Genomic DNA, 19,303 nt, shown 5'->3' with positions numbered 1-19,303 from the left:
GCTTACCTATATATCCCTTTTCTCACAGCCTCAGGTAGTAAAGGAGTGATCACAAACCAAGCCAAATGCTTCTCTACCCACTCCACTCTCACCCTGGAAACCTGTCTTCATAAGCCACATCCTACTCTGGATATTTCTTTAACCAACATTTTCTCAATTAGTATGAGTGCTCTATCTGCTTAATTTGTATGGGTATTATGCTACTTCTAAGTACTTCTCTCCTTTCTCATGAAAGTGTCTAAAGTCTTCAGAAAAATTGCACAATTCCTGAGGATCGTCTTGTGTATTGCTGGTCTACCACCCCTCATCACCAGACTGACAACAGGCCAGCTGTCGCCCAACTGCTAATTATGTCTACCATCTGGCTTTCTCTAACAGCCTCTTCCTTCCTCTGGTTCCCTCTGTTCATTGCTGATTTCATTCAGGGGTGACTCAAAAAGGGTCTTGGAACTCCAGTGAAAGCTGGTCTTTTTTGGTAAATTAAGTTGTATTTGTTTTCAACTTAACCATACCTAACTTCTATGTTGCCCAGTACTGTGCTAGCAACTATGAATGGCATGAAAGAAATATGTGACCCAGCCACTCCCCTCAAGAAGTTGGTATTGGAGTGAGGAAATAAAATGAATTCATTTTCAACACAGGAAAAATAAGATTATCAGGAAGCAAAGTGTCTAGTATGCCACATAGACCACCCAGCACAGGACATCAAAAGTGCAAAGGGCATAAAGTCAGAAGACCTGAACTCTGTTACATACTTCCTTGCTGTATGACCTATGGCAAGTCACATAACCTCTCCGAGACTGTTTCCTCAATATGGGAATATTTATCTAGCAAGATTATTGTTGGTATTAAAGGATACATTACATGAATGTATTTTATAAACTATAAACTGCTAGGTACAGTAAGATGGTGGTTTACAAGACAAGTAGACTCTGGGAGGTCAGAAAAGGTGGGGAAACTATCTGGCCAAGGCTTCAAGCAGGAACCAGGGCCTGAGCTGAATACCTTCCAAGCCAAGAAGGATTTAGTGAGGTGGTCAGGAATAGGGAAGACCGTATGTGTGGTACAAGGGCATGGTCTGACTTCAATTTAACAAGTATTGAGAAGCCCTGTTAAATACTGAAAAGGCTACAAATAAGACTAAGAAATAATTCTTCACCTAAAAATTTAGTCAGAGAGACAGAAGACAAGTAATTATGAATTCAAAGGAATGCTTAGGAGATAATGTGTCAAGTTGAAGAGGGCTGAACGACTAACCTGTCAGTGGATGGGTTTCTAGTTCTGGCTCTGCTACTATCTCTAATACTATCTACTACCATCCCTCTCTAGGCCTTGTTTCCTCAAATATCAAATAAAGTTTCAACTCCATGGTCTCTGAGAAAACATTCTATTCTCTGATTCTAGGTTCAGAGTCCAGGGTTTCGCCATGACAAATGAGAAAGATAAGTGGACTCATGGTAGCAGCTGTCCCTTGTATCACTTCTCACTCTTTAAAGATGAGAGCCTAGATAGAGGCACCAGCAGTGGGAATGAGATGGAAGGAGCCCAAGAGACATTAATTTAAAAATATAATGCAGCACCACAGTGGGTTGAAGAGAAAGCAGCAGACAAAGCACTCCAAAGAATCACAGTGGGTGAAGTAGTGTTGCAGACACAAAGAGGCCATTGAAATGGGGGAAGGGAAAAAGTTGGAGTGGACATAAGGTTTCTGTGGTGGGGATCAGGTTTTTGGAGGGGAAAGATGATGAGATTTGGATTAGGAAAGTTGCACCACAGAGAAATGCCAAAAACCCTCTCCATTCCCTATGGTCCCACATTTATGTCTGTCCTTGGTATAGAGGCAGAAGAACCAATGGTGAAAGGTCAAAAAAGAAGGCCAGGCCTGTACCCACCACAGGAGAGGGAACACATAAGACCAAGGATCACAGCAGGGATTCTCAGCCAAAGAAAATTACATGGAACATGATGGCCAGTCCCTGCTGTTCTGACAAAATTTTGTTTGCAGACATCATGCCCCTGTTGTATGGTACTTTATCTGGCAGGGAGTAAGAGGGAAATATCAGGGAAGACAGCTGGATGTCACTTTGCCTCCACCACTTTCTCTCCTTCGGGGAGCCATCATTAAGGCATCTGTTCTGTTTCAAAACTCAGACCTTGCCCATCATCATATACCACTCACCTGACTACATGTCGATGAAAACACACACTGGCCAGAAAAAAACACATAATTTTCCTTCAGCTTCTTTCTCTTCCTGTCTCACTTGGCTTGCAATTATTACCGCTTTTACCGCTGATGTTAAGAAATGACATGCCAAAACCCTTCTCTAATTACTTAATGCCTGTGGGTTTTCAGATGAGAATTAGCGGAACTAAACCATATCCTCCATGTTTTTGTTCTCATTTGGAACAATATTGTATTGCTATAAATATGTGTGTGCACATCTCCTGATACATGCTAGCAAGAGTTTGTCTAGAAAAGTGTTTTCCAACCTTTTCCCTGCTATTTGTATGACAAGCTGGAGCAAATGCTCATGATCAAAGGCAACAGATTTGGGGGCTCCAACAATGCCAGAATCTACTCACCCATCCTGGGGGAAGAGGGCTTCAAATATCTCAACCCATCTCAGCCAATTCAGGGCATATGAGAGAGGAAGCGCTGCTCTAGGGTAAACACCAAAAAGTCAAATTCCTGGGACTTGGGTATGTGCCTGCTCAAGAATACAAGATAATGCCAAATAATCGTCCAATGCAGTTGTTTTACACTCCCAACTTCACATCTTCACCAAGATCTGCTGTTTGTTGTAAGACTTTTCAAAATAGTAACATACTGTTATCTAAATTAGCATTTCTCTGACTGCAAATGTCGTTGAGCATATTTTTTAATTTGTTGGCCATTCAATTTCTTCTGGAAACATATTTATGTCCTCTCCGTATTTTTCCTCTGGGTTATCTTCTTATGGACTTGCAAGAGTTCTTCACATATTCCAGATAGTAGTCCTTTGTCAGTTACAGATGTTGCAACTATCTTCTTCCTGTTCGTAGTTCATCTTTTCACTTTTTTAATGGCTCTTTAACTGGTCAAAAGAAATCCTTCTTTGCCTAAAGTGATAAAGATGTTCTTCTACATTATTTTCCTAAACATGTTACCTTTCACATTTAAGTCTGTAATCTGTTGAAAACATTTTAAGGTATATGTAGGGATCCAATTTCATTATTTTTCCCTGAAGGATATCTAATTGTCATAGTACCATTCACTGAAAAAAAAGAAAAAACTATCCTTTCCCTAGTGATTCACTCTATAAGGGCTTGTTTCTGGGCTCTTTTGTTCCTTGATCATTTTTACTATCCCTGGGCCAATGTCACAAGGCCTTAATCACTATGATTTCATTAAACAGGTATCCCTCAACTTACGATAGGGTTATGTCCTAATAAACCCCTTGCAAACTGAAAATATCTCAAATCACAAACACACTTAATACACCTCATCTACTGAACTTCAAAGCTTAGCCTAGGGGTGCCTGGGTGGCTCAGTCAGTTGGGTGTCCGACTTTGGCTCAGGTCATGATCTCACAGTTCATAGGTTCGAGCCCCGTATCAGGCGCTGTGCTGACAACTCAGAGCCTGGAGCCTGCTATGGATCCTATGTCTCCCTCTCTCTCTCTGCCCCTCCCTCCCTCCCTCTCTCTCTCTCTCTCTCTCTCTCTCTCTCTCAAAAATAAAATAAACATTTAAAAAATTAAATACAAAAAAAGTTTAGCCTAGCCTACCTTAAGCATGTTCAGAACACTTTCATTAGCCTACAATTGGGCAAAATCATCTAACACAAAGCCTAGTCTATAATAAAATGTTGAATATTTCATGTAATTGAATACTGTACTGAAAGTGAAAAACTGAGTGGTTATCTGGGTACAGAATGGTTTTAAGTGTATCAGTTGTTTACCCTTGTGAATGTGGCCAAGTGGGAGCTGAGGCTCACTCTGGCTACCCAGCATCAGAAGAGAGCTTCCTACCACATCCCTAGCCTAAGATCACAATTCAATATTCAAAGTGCAGTTCAACTGAATGTGTATCGCTTTCACATTATAAAGTCAAAACTCCTAAGTCCAAGCATCCTAAGTCAAGGATCATCTGTACAACTTAGTATCTGGGAGGTCCAGTCTCCTCCACCTTACTGTGGACATTCTTAACCTCTCACACTTTTATCTAAGTTCCTCAAAAACCCTATGGGAATTCTGATTGGTACTGCATGAAAAATCTATGGATCAAATTGAGAAGACTGACATATTCACAATATTGAACATACCTGTGCATGTACATTTTACTGTTCCCATTTATTTAGGCCTTCTTGGTTTTTAAAAATGTTATCAATAAATAAATTATCTTCATAAAGACTTTATAAATCTTCAGACTTATGGATACTTTATATTTTTGTCACTATTATGACATCTTTTAAAAATGTATATATCTTCTATATGTTCCAGTTAGGATGTCCCAAAGTATTTAATAGACAGTCCTGTCTTGATTCTAACATTTTACCATTAAGAATAACATTTTCTGGGGCACCTGGGTGGCTCAGTCAGTTAAGAATCCAACTCTTGATTTTGACTCAGGTCATGATCTCACGCTTCATGGGTTCCATCCCCACATCAGGCTCTGTGCTAACTGTAGGGAGCCTGCTTAGGATTCTCTCTCTCTTCTTCTCTCTCTGCCCTTTTCTCCCAGGTGCTGTTGCTCTTTCCCTCAAAATAAATAAATAAATAAATAATTACATTTGCTATAGATTTTTGGTAGATGCTTGATCAGGATAAGGAAGTTCTCCATCTATTCCTAGTTTTCTAAGAATAAGTATTACAAATGAGTATCAGTTTTATCAAGTTTGTTCTGGCATCTATTGGGAAAATTATGTAATGCTTCTTTCAATCTGGTGTTTATTTGTAATTATGCAAATTATGTAATGCTTCTTTTAAGCAAGTAATTGACAAGCTTTTGCATTTATTGTGACTTTGATCTTTCTAGTTGTTTTTTTTTTTTTCTTCTCTAACCTTCATGATTTTTAAATTTATACTCTCTACCCAGGTCATTCTCATCCTGGGAGGGGTGCAGGAAAGGCCATAGTTCTCAGAGTCACTCATATTTATTTGAAAGAATAAAAAATGAAACATCTAGTAAGTACCAGGTATTTGAGGTGATTACCCAAAACTAATCTTCAAATGTAACACATAACATTTATATAAAGTTGCTCTTTTGAAGCTAAATAAAAAAAGTTTACTTAAGATGCAGTGTCTTAGAGGCAGAAGTAATTATTATAGAAAGTTTTTCAAGTGAAATAGTGTTTCACTCCCTACAGAAATATCAGAAAGTCATTAGCTACCTTTCAAATTTTCTTTTCAAAACTATTATTGATTTTAAGCACTAGAGCTCAAGCTCCCCCATTATAACTCACCAATTAGAGGTATAACATTTCAAAAATAGGCATTTTAGAGAAATACAAAATGCTACTTATATACGTTCTATAACTCAACATTATCAGTCAGAGGGGTCAGGCCATGCCTCAAAACCGTGGTTCAGAATCTAAGTAAGACTAGCCCCAATGATGATATAGTACAAACAATGTGGAGACAGAGGTGAAAATATTGGCATTTCCTCTTGCTTAAAGCTGGGGTGGCTCAGTCGGTTGAGTGTTTAACTCTTAATTTTGGCTCAGGTCATGATCCCAGGGTCGTGGGATCAAGCCCCACATCGGGCTCCAGGCTGAGTATGGAGCCTGCTTGGGATATTCTCATTCATTCATTCTCTCTCTCTCTCTCTCTCTCTCTCTCTGACCCTCTCCCCCACTCACATTCTCTTACACTCACTCTTAAATTACAAAAAAAATAAATAAATAAGGTGGGGTGAGCAAACCTGATTTTTTGCCAGGCTGCATCAAGAAGGTTTGTACCTCTAGAAAAGTCGGAGCAGGTTCTGTCTTTACAAATGAATAAAGAGTCCTATAATCCCTTAATAGGTGAGTACCCACTGCATGCTGTGCAAGGTGATAGAAATGCAAATAAGACAGATACAGCACTTGCCCTCAGAGAGTTTACCATCTAATAGAAGACAGGGACGACCGAAACAAGATGCTAAGTATGGTTATTACCTATCGTAGGCATAATGGAAGGATCCCATGAGATTAACACTTAACCCTGATATGGATCAGGTGGGTTAGGGGAGGTTTCTGAGAAGTAGATGAGGGGTTTGGGGACTTGGGATGCAGAAGTTCTCTAAGTACTGTGCAGTCCTAAACAGTACATATAAGGCTAGCATTCTCTGGGGAAGAGCACTCTAGTCCAATGGTGTAGAACAGGAGAGGAAAAAAAAAGCTGAAGGATCCATGGACCCCCATCCATACACTGCCCCCATCCTACCCCACTGCCCATATACACATACAACCCAGGAGGCTACAGTTAAAAAAAAAAAAAAGACAAGGTCCTTTCCAGATACTTGGAGAAATGACTGAAGATGAGTATCAAACAGGTTCCTCATCTTTCTTGCCTCGGGCTATGCTTGAGGCCCTACCCAAATCTGCCATCTCCCTCTGCTAGTAAATGAGTGATCATATCACTTTGAAACTACATTTCTAAATTCTACAAATTCTAAACTCTATTTAGGATGGCCTATGCAATTATCCTAACATCTCTTTCATTTAACTCCATGAAGTGCATCTATTTGACCAAGGATGTTAGACAAGGTATATCTAGAAATGAAAAGGGACACTTATGCAAAAGAAATAGAAATCAGCAAGCAACTCTGTAACAAAGCTCTAGAGTCTTATTTCTAATAAAAGCACATTAAATATCACAAAAAAATATAGTATTGGAGTCTATACCTGACTCTAAAGAGCTCCCAAGCCACTGCCAGCAGTGAACAAGTTTTACAACAGCATTAAAAAAAAAAAAAAAAAAAAGTGGGTTTTCATTTGGTGATTTCTACAAACCCTTAATCACTTTTAGTTTTTACACATTTTTAAGAACTATTAAAGACTAGACAAGGGCAAAATCTATTTTTTTTAAACAGAACATTTAAGTGTTTTAGAGAAAAATAAACTTGGCTCAACTGACAAATGTGAACGACAAAAATTACAAAGCACAGGAGGATATGGGGAAGGGTAGTACTACTTGGGTCAGGTATGGAAGTACTTCCCAAGAAACTCCACAAAATGTCCCTTACATACAACTGAAATTAAATGAAAAATGACATACATACCAACCCAAAAGGTGTTAATAATCTCAAAATTTGATAAGTAGAATGGCCTATGGCAACAATCAAAAGGTATACCAGAGAAGCTTGAAGTCACTGAGGAGGGAGAGCTGGTTCTGATGATTAAATTCAGGCAGCAGCCTATAAGCACCTCAGTTTAAACATCATGCATTTAATAAGCAAGCACTGAGAACATGCCATGTGCTCACCACTATGTGAAGGACTGAGAACATTGCTCTGGAAGAATAATAGTCTAAAAGAAGCACTCTGTGGAAATGAACAGTAAAACATTCAGTGAACAAGATGCAATGTTTCAGTGAAACAAGAACTGTAATAGAAATATGCACAGTATGCTGGGTAGGTGGGAGGGCTGGGGCAGAAAGGGCTAGAAGGAGAGCCCAGAATGCCTCGTGGGGGAATCGGGAAAACTTCGCAGAGCAGCATCCAAGCCAAGGACTAAAATTGGTACACAAAGGGACAAGTGACACAAGTGGACAAAAATCACACAGTTCACAGAAGGATGTGGTAAAGGACTTCACATGGCAAATAAGCATCACCCTTTAAAGATAACAGAAACTATCAACAAAATGATCATTGATGCCGATCTGAAAGGTGCAAATCACTGTTGATGGAATTAGCTAAGGGCTGTCTGGCATTTAAAGTACAAAACCAGACAAGGCCTACAGCCATGAAAGGGGAGCAAGTCCTGGGTGACAGACAGTCTGAGAGGATGGGAGTGGAGTAGAAGGCATTTGTACTTGCAGAGGTATAAGGAGAAGGGTATGGTGCACTTAGAGGACCTAAGTAAATGGATGGCTAGACCAGTGCATGGGGATTGGAGGAGGTGCCCAGACAGAGGTTACAAAGGTGGGACAGACTCTGCAACCCCCTAGGCCTGCCTGAAAGGAGTCTTCCATAACATAAAGAGTCTGTGTTATCATCTGGGCAATGGAAAGCCACTGAAGACTTTTGTGAAGGGGAGGAGCATGAGGTGTGTGCCTTAGAGAGATCTTTCGGACAGCCACGCAGAAACTGGGAATATACAACATAGGGTCAGGAAGGGATGGGAGAGGTAGGGATTTGACTTCTGTCAGTGACAGTGGGAATGAAGAGGCAAGGATTAATTCAAGATATATTTATGAAGTAGAAAAATCAGTTTCACTTCTCAATTTACTGGTATAGGAGTTAACCCAAACGTTTCCTTTGGTAACAGAATGAATGCTATAATCATTAACGAAAACAGGCAAAAACAATTTGAAATGATAACTAACGCTGAGCACTTTTCTAAGCCCTTTAAAATCCCGACTCATTTAATCCTCACAACAACCTTATGAAGGCTCTAATTTTCAGATGAGAAGACTGATACACAGAAAGGTTAAATAACTTCTCCAAGGTCACTCAACCAGTAAGCGGTGGAGCCAAGATTTGAACGCAGACACACTCTACTACATTGCAGAGGACCAATTAAATGTCCCTTAGACATGATGGACTTCCAGGGAGTTGTGTTTAATTGGCATTTGGAAAACAGAGTAAGGTTCCAAAGAAAAATCAGTGTTAACAAATGGATTTTAGAGTGATCAACAGAATTGATTTCCTAAGGCCATAAGAGAGAGAAGACGACTCTTGAGAATCAAGAGAGACCAAGAAGGACACTAGGAAGGAGATTTTTTTCCAACAGTAGTCCATAGTCACCAAAGTACAGAGGTGCCAGCTTATAGAAATCTGGACTTCCTCCTTCTTGTGAAAGCAGGGATCCATCCAATCTAGCATTCATAGCTAAATGTTCCCTGCTCAGATTACATCAGAGAGAAGAGATGCCTAATAGAGTATGAAATGGGGAAAACCAAACAAACAAACAAAAATTGATGCACTCAGCTCTTGGAAGGATAAGCTGTATCTGTATTTCAGCAAAGTGACTCCTGCCTCCAGAGAACCAGCAGTGATGCAAACTCATCTCCTGAGCAGCACCCTGATCTCACTCATGTTCTCCCAACCCTCCAACCCTCAAGGAACCCACCACTGCTGAGAGGACAGGGCCCCAGCCATACCGCAGCAACACCAGGAGCACAGAAGCAAGCAGGAAGACGTCCTCTTGCAAAGACAGAACAAATGAATTAAGGCTTCTGCGAAAATCAGCTTTTGTTTTTAACGGGCTTTATGTGACTCATCAGCTATCAGGTATGCTATGCCTGGAGCTCTATCTATAAATCAACCCAGTTCAGAGGGAAGAGGAAAGGAATGAAAGCAAAAGTGAACAGATATCTCAGGAAGCTTTAATCCTAAACAGAGAAAACAGAAACAGAGGGAAGTGGCAAGCATCTCCTCTTTGAGCTCGCAGGTACTGAGGGTCTAGAGAGGGCAGAAGCTGGAACATCAGCAGAGTCAGCCCTGGGTTCTGGGACCTGCTAACACATGCACAGATCTTGGTTGCTATGGTGCCATCCTGCAGGCCGCAAGGTTTCATCAGCATTTTCTGCCACAGTTCCTGTCTTGTGGGCGCAGCAAGTGAAAAAGAAAAAAACTGTTGTTTGTATTCTAATGGCTTCTGGGTCACTCAACACTGGAAAGGACAAGGAGAAAGCAGTAAGAGACAGAAAGCAACCAAGATGGGGATAAACTCCTTTGGAATGTACTAAATCCAACCTGGATGTTCTATGGATAAGACGCCTCATGAATAAACTCTCCTCCCCAAAATATTTTTTTATTTTTTTGTATTTATAATCCAAGAATCTAGACAGAGAAAGTCAACTTTTAATCAAGGTTCTTTCCCACGGTGATGTGTGATCATAGGAGCTCTGGATTCACTGCTAGGAGAAAAGCTTGAACTTGCAGCAAAGAAAACAAAAGAAGGTGATGGTCAGCACCCTGGAGCGGAGGTGAGGAGACTGCCTTGATACCAATCAGCTGCATGACCTGCATGTCTGTATCCAGGTTCCTTCTTCACAGAAGGACACACAGAGCGAAGGCTACAAGATGAGACACAGGGAGACTTGGCCTTCAATAAGCCAAGGAGGGGCTTGGAACAGATTCTTCCTCACAGCCCTCAGAAGGAATGAACCCCTGCTGACACCTGGACCTGATAGAATAAAGGTCTGCTGTTGGAGCCACCCAGTTTGCAGTGCTTTGTGACAGCAGTCCTTGCAAACTAGTTCATATCCAGAAGTAGAGAGAACTGTGTAAGCAACTTCCCAGCAGACCTGTCCCCAGATCTTTCACTCCTGTATACTATCACTAAGCATCTCTAAAATATATGGACCTTTCCTTACGTAACCACAATGCCACTGCCAAATCAAACAAAATCAACATTCGGGGGCAAATTTAATTTATAGAAGAAATATACCTTATACAAAAACACGTCCTTACATAAAGCTTTCCTCCATTAAAGCTATTAACAATATTAACAACAAAATCCCAATAAGCATGAATGTTTGTGAATAAAACCCTCAGAGGATGAGCAAGACTCTGGAAGCAAATTCAAGTCCTTAATCAGCTCCCTTATTCAATATATTAACTGAGAAAAAAACCTTTGTTACTTTATTGAAGCACAGAAAAGAAAGGAAAAATGCAGTCAGTATTCATACCCATTCTCTGGTAATGGAAAATGCAACTTTCAAACCACACCCCCAAAATTTAGCAGGTGTCTTGAAGTCTTCGGTTTAAAAAAAAAAAAAAGTTAATATGTGCAATGGTATTCTATGTCAAATTGCATATACTCTAAGTACAGGAAAATTGGCCTGGCAATTTTCAAAACCTCTCCAAAAAAAACCCAAAAAACAAAAAACAAAAAACAAAGATAAACACAAAACTATACCTGATGGAGTATAAATCGTTGGGTGTTCTTCTAAAACTTTAGAAATGCTGTTCCCAAACTTCAACAATTAGACAACTTCCAATTACATGTCCTCTTCAAAAAGATTACTTTTTGTCTATGTGATGTAAAGAGAAATATTAAAGTCAGAATCGTCTACTTATAAAAGTTTTTCAAAAGAATCTTTTGAAAAGCAGTCTGCTCCATCAACTTTCAAAATCAGGCATCTCTGTAAAAACCCACAATCCAGCTAATTAGTCTCAGCTGTTTGTCATATGGCCTGCAGACCAGTCAAGTGATTTTGCTCCTTTCAAGCTTACTAAAACCCAATTCCACTGGCCTTTCAGCAGAAGGCAGCTGTATTAACCTCTTCTAATGTAAGAAGACTAGTATGAACTCTGTTTTCTTCCAGTCAAAAGACTAGAACATTTGTTTTCTTGAGAAAGAATCTTTTAAAGTATTGCATTCTCCAGGCCCTTAAAAATTATACTAACACTGTTTCTTCACAAATTCAATGCCTGATCCAAACAAGCAACACAGGAGATCAAATCAAAGTGGCAGAAATTATGGGGCTGGATGATTTACCAGCCTCCGGCTCTTGGCCTCCAGACTCATAAATAAAACTGTCTACTGAAGGGTCCACCCAGATTTCTTCTAGCATTTCAAATTCAACATGTCCTTCCTTCAACTTACCTCCTTTGCTCTTCTTTCCCAGACTCTGCTTTAGGCAGCCTTCTCTGACTGTGTCTTGAGTAACACAATCCCAACACCTACCCAGCCAGAAATCTGATGGTCCGAATTGACTCCTCCCTTCACTTCCCCTCCCACTTCCATCTGGCCACCAAGTCCCAGGGATCCTTCTTCATCCCACCTTTATTCCAAGTTTTTATTTTTTCTCATCCGGATGGCTATGATCAACCACTTACTTGGTTTTCTGGCCCCATTGATCCATCCTCCACACCACACCAAAATGATCTTTCCAAACTGCAAATGGGTAACCATCACTCTCCTCTATAAAACCTGTCAATGACTCTCCACAACCTCCACAATGGAGTCCCTACTTCTCAGACTTCTGCTTTCAGTATCACCTACAATTCCTAGTCCCCCGACTCCAACCACAAGAACTATTTATAATTCTCTAAAACCTGTGGTTTTCAAAATGTGAAATCAGTATCATCAGCATCACCTGGGACATGGTTAGAAATGCACATCCTTAGGCCCACCCCAGGCCTACCGAATCATAAATTGTCAGGATGGCCAGAGGGTCTGTGTTTTAACAAGCCCACCAAGTGATTATAATACACATTAAACTGGGAGCCACTGCTCTAAACCATCCAAGCTTGGTTCATCAAGACATATAGCCCTTTGCCTCTTTGTGCCAGCAATGCTAAGTTAGATGCCTCTTCTCTGTGCTTATGGTTTCCTAGAGCTGGTCAACCCTGTATGGTGACATCCAATTTATTTTGTGTTGGTTGGTGAATATCTTGAAGACAAGAATTGTATCTTCTTTAGTTCACTCATCCCACAGTCACTTGCTGAGCATATACTTTCACTGGGTCAGATGCTGGGCATAAACTAATTAATCTATCCTTTGCCTCTAGGGGAAGCCACCCTCTCACTTTGGCAGCTTGATGTGTGACTGAAAACTCAACCTAGCCCATCTATAAAATCTTATCACCAACCTCAAGAACTGTGGGCAACTAAAAAAGCCTGAACATAACCAGTCTGACATCTCTCGTGGCAAATGGCATGGAATTTTTGGTTCACATCTGATATTGACTCAGATTTACAGACATGGTTTATTAAGGGAGAAAAGGTACATTTTCATGAAAACTTACTCCTCTATATTATCTTACAGCAACCTCTAGAATTCAGAGAATAATTTATTAAGGTAATGTACCAAGACTTTTAAATCCCAGATTAAAACTCATTAGAATTAACTTATCCTAACTACAGTAGGAGTTGAGTAAAGTTTCATATTAGCACTTCTCAACCTTCAGAATGCATAGGACTCTCCTAGAGATTTTGTGAAAATGCTAATTTTGATTCAGTAAGTTTGGGTAGGGCCCATGACTCTCCCTAACAAGCACCCAGGTGATGCCCAGGTAATACTGATGGTTCTAGTCCCAGAAATACACTTTGAGTATCAAGTAAAGCTTCCATTTTTTATAGAACTATTGATCTTCCCATTAGAGCAACACAAACTTTTTTTACCTCCTCTACATTGAAAGCTTTCTGAAATGACTTTGACATCAGGATAAAGATGGCACACTAAACACACACCTTAGTTCTGCTACCTCCCCAAATCTCATTAACATAACGATAAAAAGCTGGGTTTTATTCTTTTAGACACAAACAAAGACAAAGTGAATGGAAAGAACAGTTACAAAATGGGGAAGCTAGAAAGTAAATGGATAAGAGGTAACTGAACAGCAGACCTGGGAAAGGTGGCCCCTTATCTGCCACTAGGGAAAGCCAAAAAGGAACTCATCACAGATTCTGTAGAAACACTCCCGGAGGTAAAGGGAGGGTAAAGTTAAGGCTAAAAACAGTGGAAGTCTACTTAGGTCCTAATCCTCTAAATACTGATATACCTCCACCCCTGCCTACATGCTGGAACTTCCAGAATGCAGGCATTCTCCACAGGCAGGTGGTTCAAATGTTCTTCTCTGGAGAATCTGCCCAGCCCCGGAGGGAAGGCCTAAAGATAAAGACAACAAGCCCAGGACATACTGATCTGACTAAAACTATTTCGTAACTGTTGAGAGGAGGGACGGAAATGGCGTACACGTGTGGTAGAGGCAGGCGTGTGTGGTAGAGGGAGGTGGGGAAATGAGTTAACATTCTCTTCTTCCATGGTAAAGTGTCTAGGCATAGGCATTTAAATAATGCCTAAAACTGAAAACTGACCACAGAAATATCAGTATGTCATTTAGAGACAAGGGATGTAACTACCAGCAAGAGTCATCTTACTAAAAAGAATTGAAAGCAGTCATCTCTGGGGAGCAGGAAATGAGCTGGCGGGGGTGGGGAGGAACTGATGTTTTTTTTTGTAACAGGCCCATAGCACTATGTCCATGTATAACCTTGATAAAATTAAAAAAAATTAATTAATACAAAATACAGTAGTACACCGACCCCATCCATGGTTTTGTTTTCCAGGGCTTCAGGAATGTGGGGTCTGTAATGGCCCAGAAGCAGATGATCCCTAATGATTCGTCAGTAGGCCAATAGTTGCCAAATGCTACATCACAAAGCCTATGTCATTCACTTCACTGCATCTCATTGTATAGGCATTTTATCATCTCAAATCATCACAAGAAGGATGAGTGCAGCACAATAAGATATCTTGAGAGAGAGACACCATGTTCACATAACTTCTATTCAGTATATTGTTATAATTGTTCTATTTTATTATTACTTATTGTTATTAATCTCTTATTGTACCTAATTTATAAATTAAACTTTATCACAGGTATATATGTATAGGAAAAAACATAGTATATATAGGGTTTAGTACTATCCACAGTTTCAGCCATCCATGGGGGGTCTTAGAACATATTCCCCACAGATAAGGGGGGGGAACTACTATAAAATGTAATGTCCATGCTTTAATTTTTTTCTTAGATAATTCAGGACATCACAATAAACACCACTGACTTGTGCTATCTCCTCAGCATCTAGGACCTACAATGAAGCAGGATGTTGAGGATCTGGGCTCTGGAGACTTTGAATCTCAGCTTTACCACTCACTGGCTGTGTGACCTCTCTGTGCCTCAGTTTCCTCATCTGTGGAACAGATAATAATGGGATTATTTTGCAAAAACTGAATTATGTGATACCTATAAGCGCTTAAACTAGTGTTCAGCACATAGTGCTCAATAATAGCTATTTTTAAGGTATGTTTTCCCCTGTAATAAATGCCTCCTGACCACTGCATTGATTTCATCTTTTACTCATTTATACTTCATTCTCCTTGCTCCCACCTTCAGCCAGATGTCCCTCACCATAGTAATCCCTGTGCCTTTCTAGAATAACCCCTTCTCCTTCCAGTGTTCAGTTTCTAATTGACAAGGCACCTGGAAACCAAATAATCAAGCTTATTAAAACTGCATGTAAAATGGAGGAAACTGGGCGCCCAGAAATGTCCTGAAAACCTCTCTGTGAGGCAGATCGGCAAGTTTCAATATGAGGCATCTGTCTGACCCCTCAGAACCCTTTGGGCTTACTTCCTAACTATCAACTGTGGGTCAGTGCACTGGGTGACACTCAGGGTAACCAACCACCTCAGTTTCCCCAGGATTATCTTAGTTTTAGCACTGACAGTCTTGTACCCCTGCACACCTCAGTCCCAGCCCTGAGAAGATTACCTAATCCTTCTGAGCTTTCTTCATCATCTGTAAAATAAAGGATAATATCTACTTTGAAAGTCTGGTGAGAATTAAATGAGAGAATGTTTGTATACTTCCTGACACATAACAAGCTCTCAATAAGTGGTAGCTCTAGCTACTGTACTAGTTACATATTATTATCCACTCTAATATCAGTGGCAAATCATTCTTAGATACCTACCCTGTAATTTGGTTATTTTCTTACTGGCAAAAATAACTTGCCTTATATACAGTAGATCTCAGGAGACTGAAATGTGTGCTTTTGTGAATTTCCTTCTGCCCTTGCCCTACACAATTTTATTTTAGGAACTAAGACATATTAGAGAAATTTAGTATTTCAATATTGCTAATTTCTCCACTAGGCAAAGTCCTAGGAGGTTCTTGCCATCTTTTGACACATGCATCTTTTTTATACTATGGGAGACCTGGGGTATTTATGTCAGTAGCTGCTTCCAAACCTATGGACCAATCAGCAAGCCACCCCACCAAGACAGCCATCAGGCATCACACCTGACATTCTTTTTAATTTGCATCTTACTTTTTTCCTTCATAATGGAACCAAATCACTCAGTGTCCTAATGGATTGACAACTCATTCATTAAATATGCCAACTCCATCCCTGAAAAATAAGGGATCTATGTTATCATCAAACAGATGAAACACCATTTCTGACCTCAAAAGCTGAAGCAACTCATTATTCGATAGATATTAATTACAGCCTGGAGGAAATTGCTCACAACTGCGCACCCCATCAACACAAGGGTGAAGTTGCTATGAGAAAAGTTGCACAGTTTGGGTAGATAACAGGAAGGATCAAGTTACACCAAACCAAAACATGGCCTGTGAACCCTGTGAGAGGTAGAGCAGAAATGTAAGACACTACTTTATACTGGCTCCCAAACTCCCTCCTCCCATGCTCATATTGTTCTGCCAACATCCCTAACAAGGTGCCCAAGGCCTGTGAGTGTATGAAGCACTGGAGACCCACACAATCTCATCAAAACCTTGAGGAGCACCCAGTTCCAACCACTGGGGTTGGAGCCAGGACAGGATTTCACCAAGCATGGTCTGCAGCCCACTGATAGCAGAATCACCTAGAGTACTTCATGAAAATCCAAAGTCCTGGCTTCCATCCAGGCCTCTAAATTAGGATCTGAGAAAGAGACTAGGGAATTTACATTTATAAATGCAAGCTTCCCAGGGGATTCCCAGTTATCTATAATAAAGTTTGAGAGCAGCTGCTCTAGGGAGACAACAGAGAGCAAAATGCACAATTATAACTATAATTGTGTCAACCTGTAGGGAAGATCTTGTTTAACCTCTACCAGCCTCAAATTCCCAATCTGTAAAATAAGGATAATAATACCGACCTAGCAGAATGGTGGTGGGAATTAAATGAGATAAGTAATCGCCTCAAACATGGTTCCTCGCACACAGCAGGTGCTCAATAATTAATCGCTCCCCCTCCTTTCTTGTGTATGTCATTCTGATGAAGATTTATAACACTAGGCCCTGTTTTGAATAAATGTCACCAAAGAAAGCAGATGACTAGTTTTAGTTGAGGCCTTGATGTTAAAGAGTCACCAACTAAAAGGCTGAGGCCAGCTGCTTTAACTAGAGGTTGGACCACAAAATGTACCTATGGACAGTGGTTCTCAAACTTGAGTGTGTGTCAGAATCTTCTGGATGGCTTTAAAATAACAGACTGTGGGCCCTGCCTCCAGAGTTTCAGATCCAGTAGGTCTGGACTGAGAATCTGCATTTCTAATACGTTCCAGGTCACGCTGATGGTGTTGGTCCCAGAACCACACTCTGATGGTCATTCTGCAGCCCCAGAATCTGAAATCAAATTGATCTGACACTTGGTGGTAAAAAAGGAAAACTATGCTGTATGCATTTCCTGTGTGACACCAGACTGCTTAGTTACAAGTAAATAAAGAAAAAAGTAATAAACCAGCAATTTCTGAAGTGGTATTGCCTCTGAACCTGAGAATCTTTGCTGCAATATTTTGCGAACAGCAAGGAGAGAAGCCTGGGAGATTTGAGTGCCATTTCCCTGCTCACCCGATGTGTGACCCTGAGTAAAGCACTTGATCTCTCTGAGCCTCAGTTTACTTACCTGGAAACAGGGGTGGGCTCAGTCACTAGCTCCCAAACCTGGTCATATACCATCAATCATTTTGGCAGCATTTAAAATTTTTTTCATGTTTATTTATTTTTGAGACAGACAGAATGTGAGCAGGAGGGGGACAGAGAGAAAGGGAGACACAGAATCCAAAGCAGGTCCCAGGCTCTGAGCTGTCAGCACAGAGCCCAATGCAGGGCTTGAACCCATGAACCAGGAGATCATGACCTGAGCGAAAGTCAGATGATTAACTGACTTAGCCACCCAAGAACCCCAATTTTGGCAGCATTTTAAAGGACACATGGATTCCTCAGTCCTGACTGCAAACTAATGAATCAGTATTTCCAAAGGAGAGACTGAAAAATGTGTGGCTTTGTGTGAGTATGTTTTAATAAATCCCCCTGTGTGATCTTCACAGGCAGCCAGTTGTGAGGAACCATTACCACGGTGATCTTTCGGGCCTCTTTCAGCAAGATATTTTTGATTTCTAAGTCCCTGTGCCCTGAGTCTGTGCTTACCAAGTAGCTTTCTTCTATTATATTTGCTCTGCATGGAGTTTTACTACAGGAAGCAAGTACATTAGTTCTCAAAGAATCCAGTCTGCTTAACAATTCCAATTCTCATGTATTAATAAACTACTGTTCTAGTTTCAGTTTAAAGAATAAAATAAAGGCCAACAGGTAAGAAATACAGGAATTTCATAGGACTGAATCTGTAAAGCAATCTTCTCTAACACCAACTGCTTGCTTTCTGTCATTCATTCATTAACTTAGCATCTGTCATGTACCAGGTATGATTCTAGGTGTTAAACACATAGTAGTTCACAAAACAAAGTTCCTGTCCTCATTGAGAGAACATTTTAGCATGCAAAGAGAGACAATAAATAAGTGAACATAACGATAAAATAATTTCAAACAGTAATAAATACCATGAAGACAATAACACAATCATAGGATAGTGAGTGACCAGAGGCTACTTTTAATAGTCATCAGGGTGAAAGTCATCACCCACCTCTTTTTTTTTTTTTTTTAGTTTATTTATTTTGAGATAAAGTGAGAGAATGTGTGTACACACGAGCCAGTGAGGGGCAGACAAAGAGGGAGAGAGAGAATCCCAAGCAGGCTCCACGCCGTCAGCCTGCAGCCTAATGCAGGGCTCAATCTCACTAACCGTGATATCATGACCTGAGCCGAAACCAAGAGTCGGACACTTAACTGACTGAGCCACCCATATGCCCCCATCACCCACCTCTTTGATGGGGTAATATTTGAAATTAAGTCTGAATGATGCCAATGAAACAGTCACATGAAGATCTGGAGAAAAACACATTGAGGGCAAGACGTTCTGAAGAAGGAATGTGCTTGGCATTTCCAAGGAACAGAAAGGAAGATGAGGCTGAAAGATGAAGGCATAGGGATGAGCTGAGGTCATGGAGTCCAGCAGGGCCCAGATCATGGAGACCTCTACAGACCATGGTCAGAACATTTGAACCTTATACCAACCGCAGTAGCAAATAGCAGGGAAATTTAAAAGAGAAGGAAGATATGATCTGATTTAGATTTTTAAAGATCACCAGCTTTTTGCAAGGAATGGTCTGTGGCAGGAGCAGGGAGTGGGGGGCAAGAATGGGACCAGAAAAGCAGCCATATACAGAAGAAATGATGGTGGCCTTTAACTCACAGCTGGCACATACCCATAGCAGGCACTCATATGTTTCTGGACAGCTTTAACTTAAGTTAAAAT

The 19,303-nt window shown here is 40.5% G+C and overlaps 1 protein-coding gene across 4 annotated transcripts in view; it reads right to left on the bottom strand.

Annotated features, from left to right (window-relative positions):
• RAB27A (RAB27A, member RAS oncogene family) overlaps nucleotides 1–19,303 on the bottom strand; it is a 75,710-nt gene that overhangs the window by 47,844 nt on the left and 8,563 nt on the right. For 2 of the 4 annotated variants that reach the window (XM_019442058.2, XM_019442056.2), the window contains exon 2: nucleotides 11,048–11,162. The exons of 1 other annotated variant lie outside the window; for it this stretch is intronic. The gene's annotated coding sequence lies outside the window, so the exon portion shown is untranslated. Of the gene's footprint in view, nucleotides 1–11,047; nucleotides 11,163–13,654; nucleotides 13,746–19,303 lie in introns of all 4 variants that reach the window. One more of the 4 variants, XM_019442057.2, reaches the window with a different exon arrangement.

This window comes from Panthera pardus, unplaced genomic scaffold, assembly GCF_024362965.1.
Source record: "Panthera pardus isolate Hobbes unplaced genomic scaffold, ASM2436296v1 HiC_scaffold_24, whole genome shotgun sequence".
In the NCBI taxonomy this organism is placed as follows: Eukaryota; Metazoa; Chordata; class Mammalia; order Carnivora; family Felidae; genus Panthera; species Panthera pardus.
Note: the sequence above shows the minus strand (reverse complement) of the source record. Positions and strands in the feature narration are given on the sequence as shown.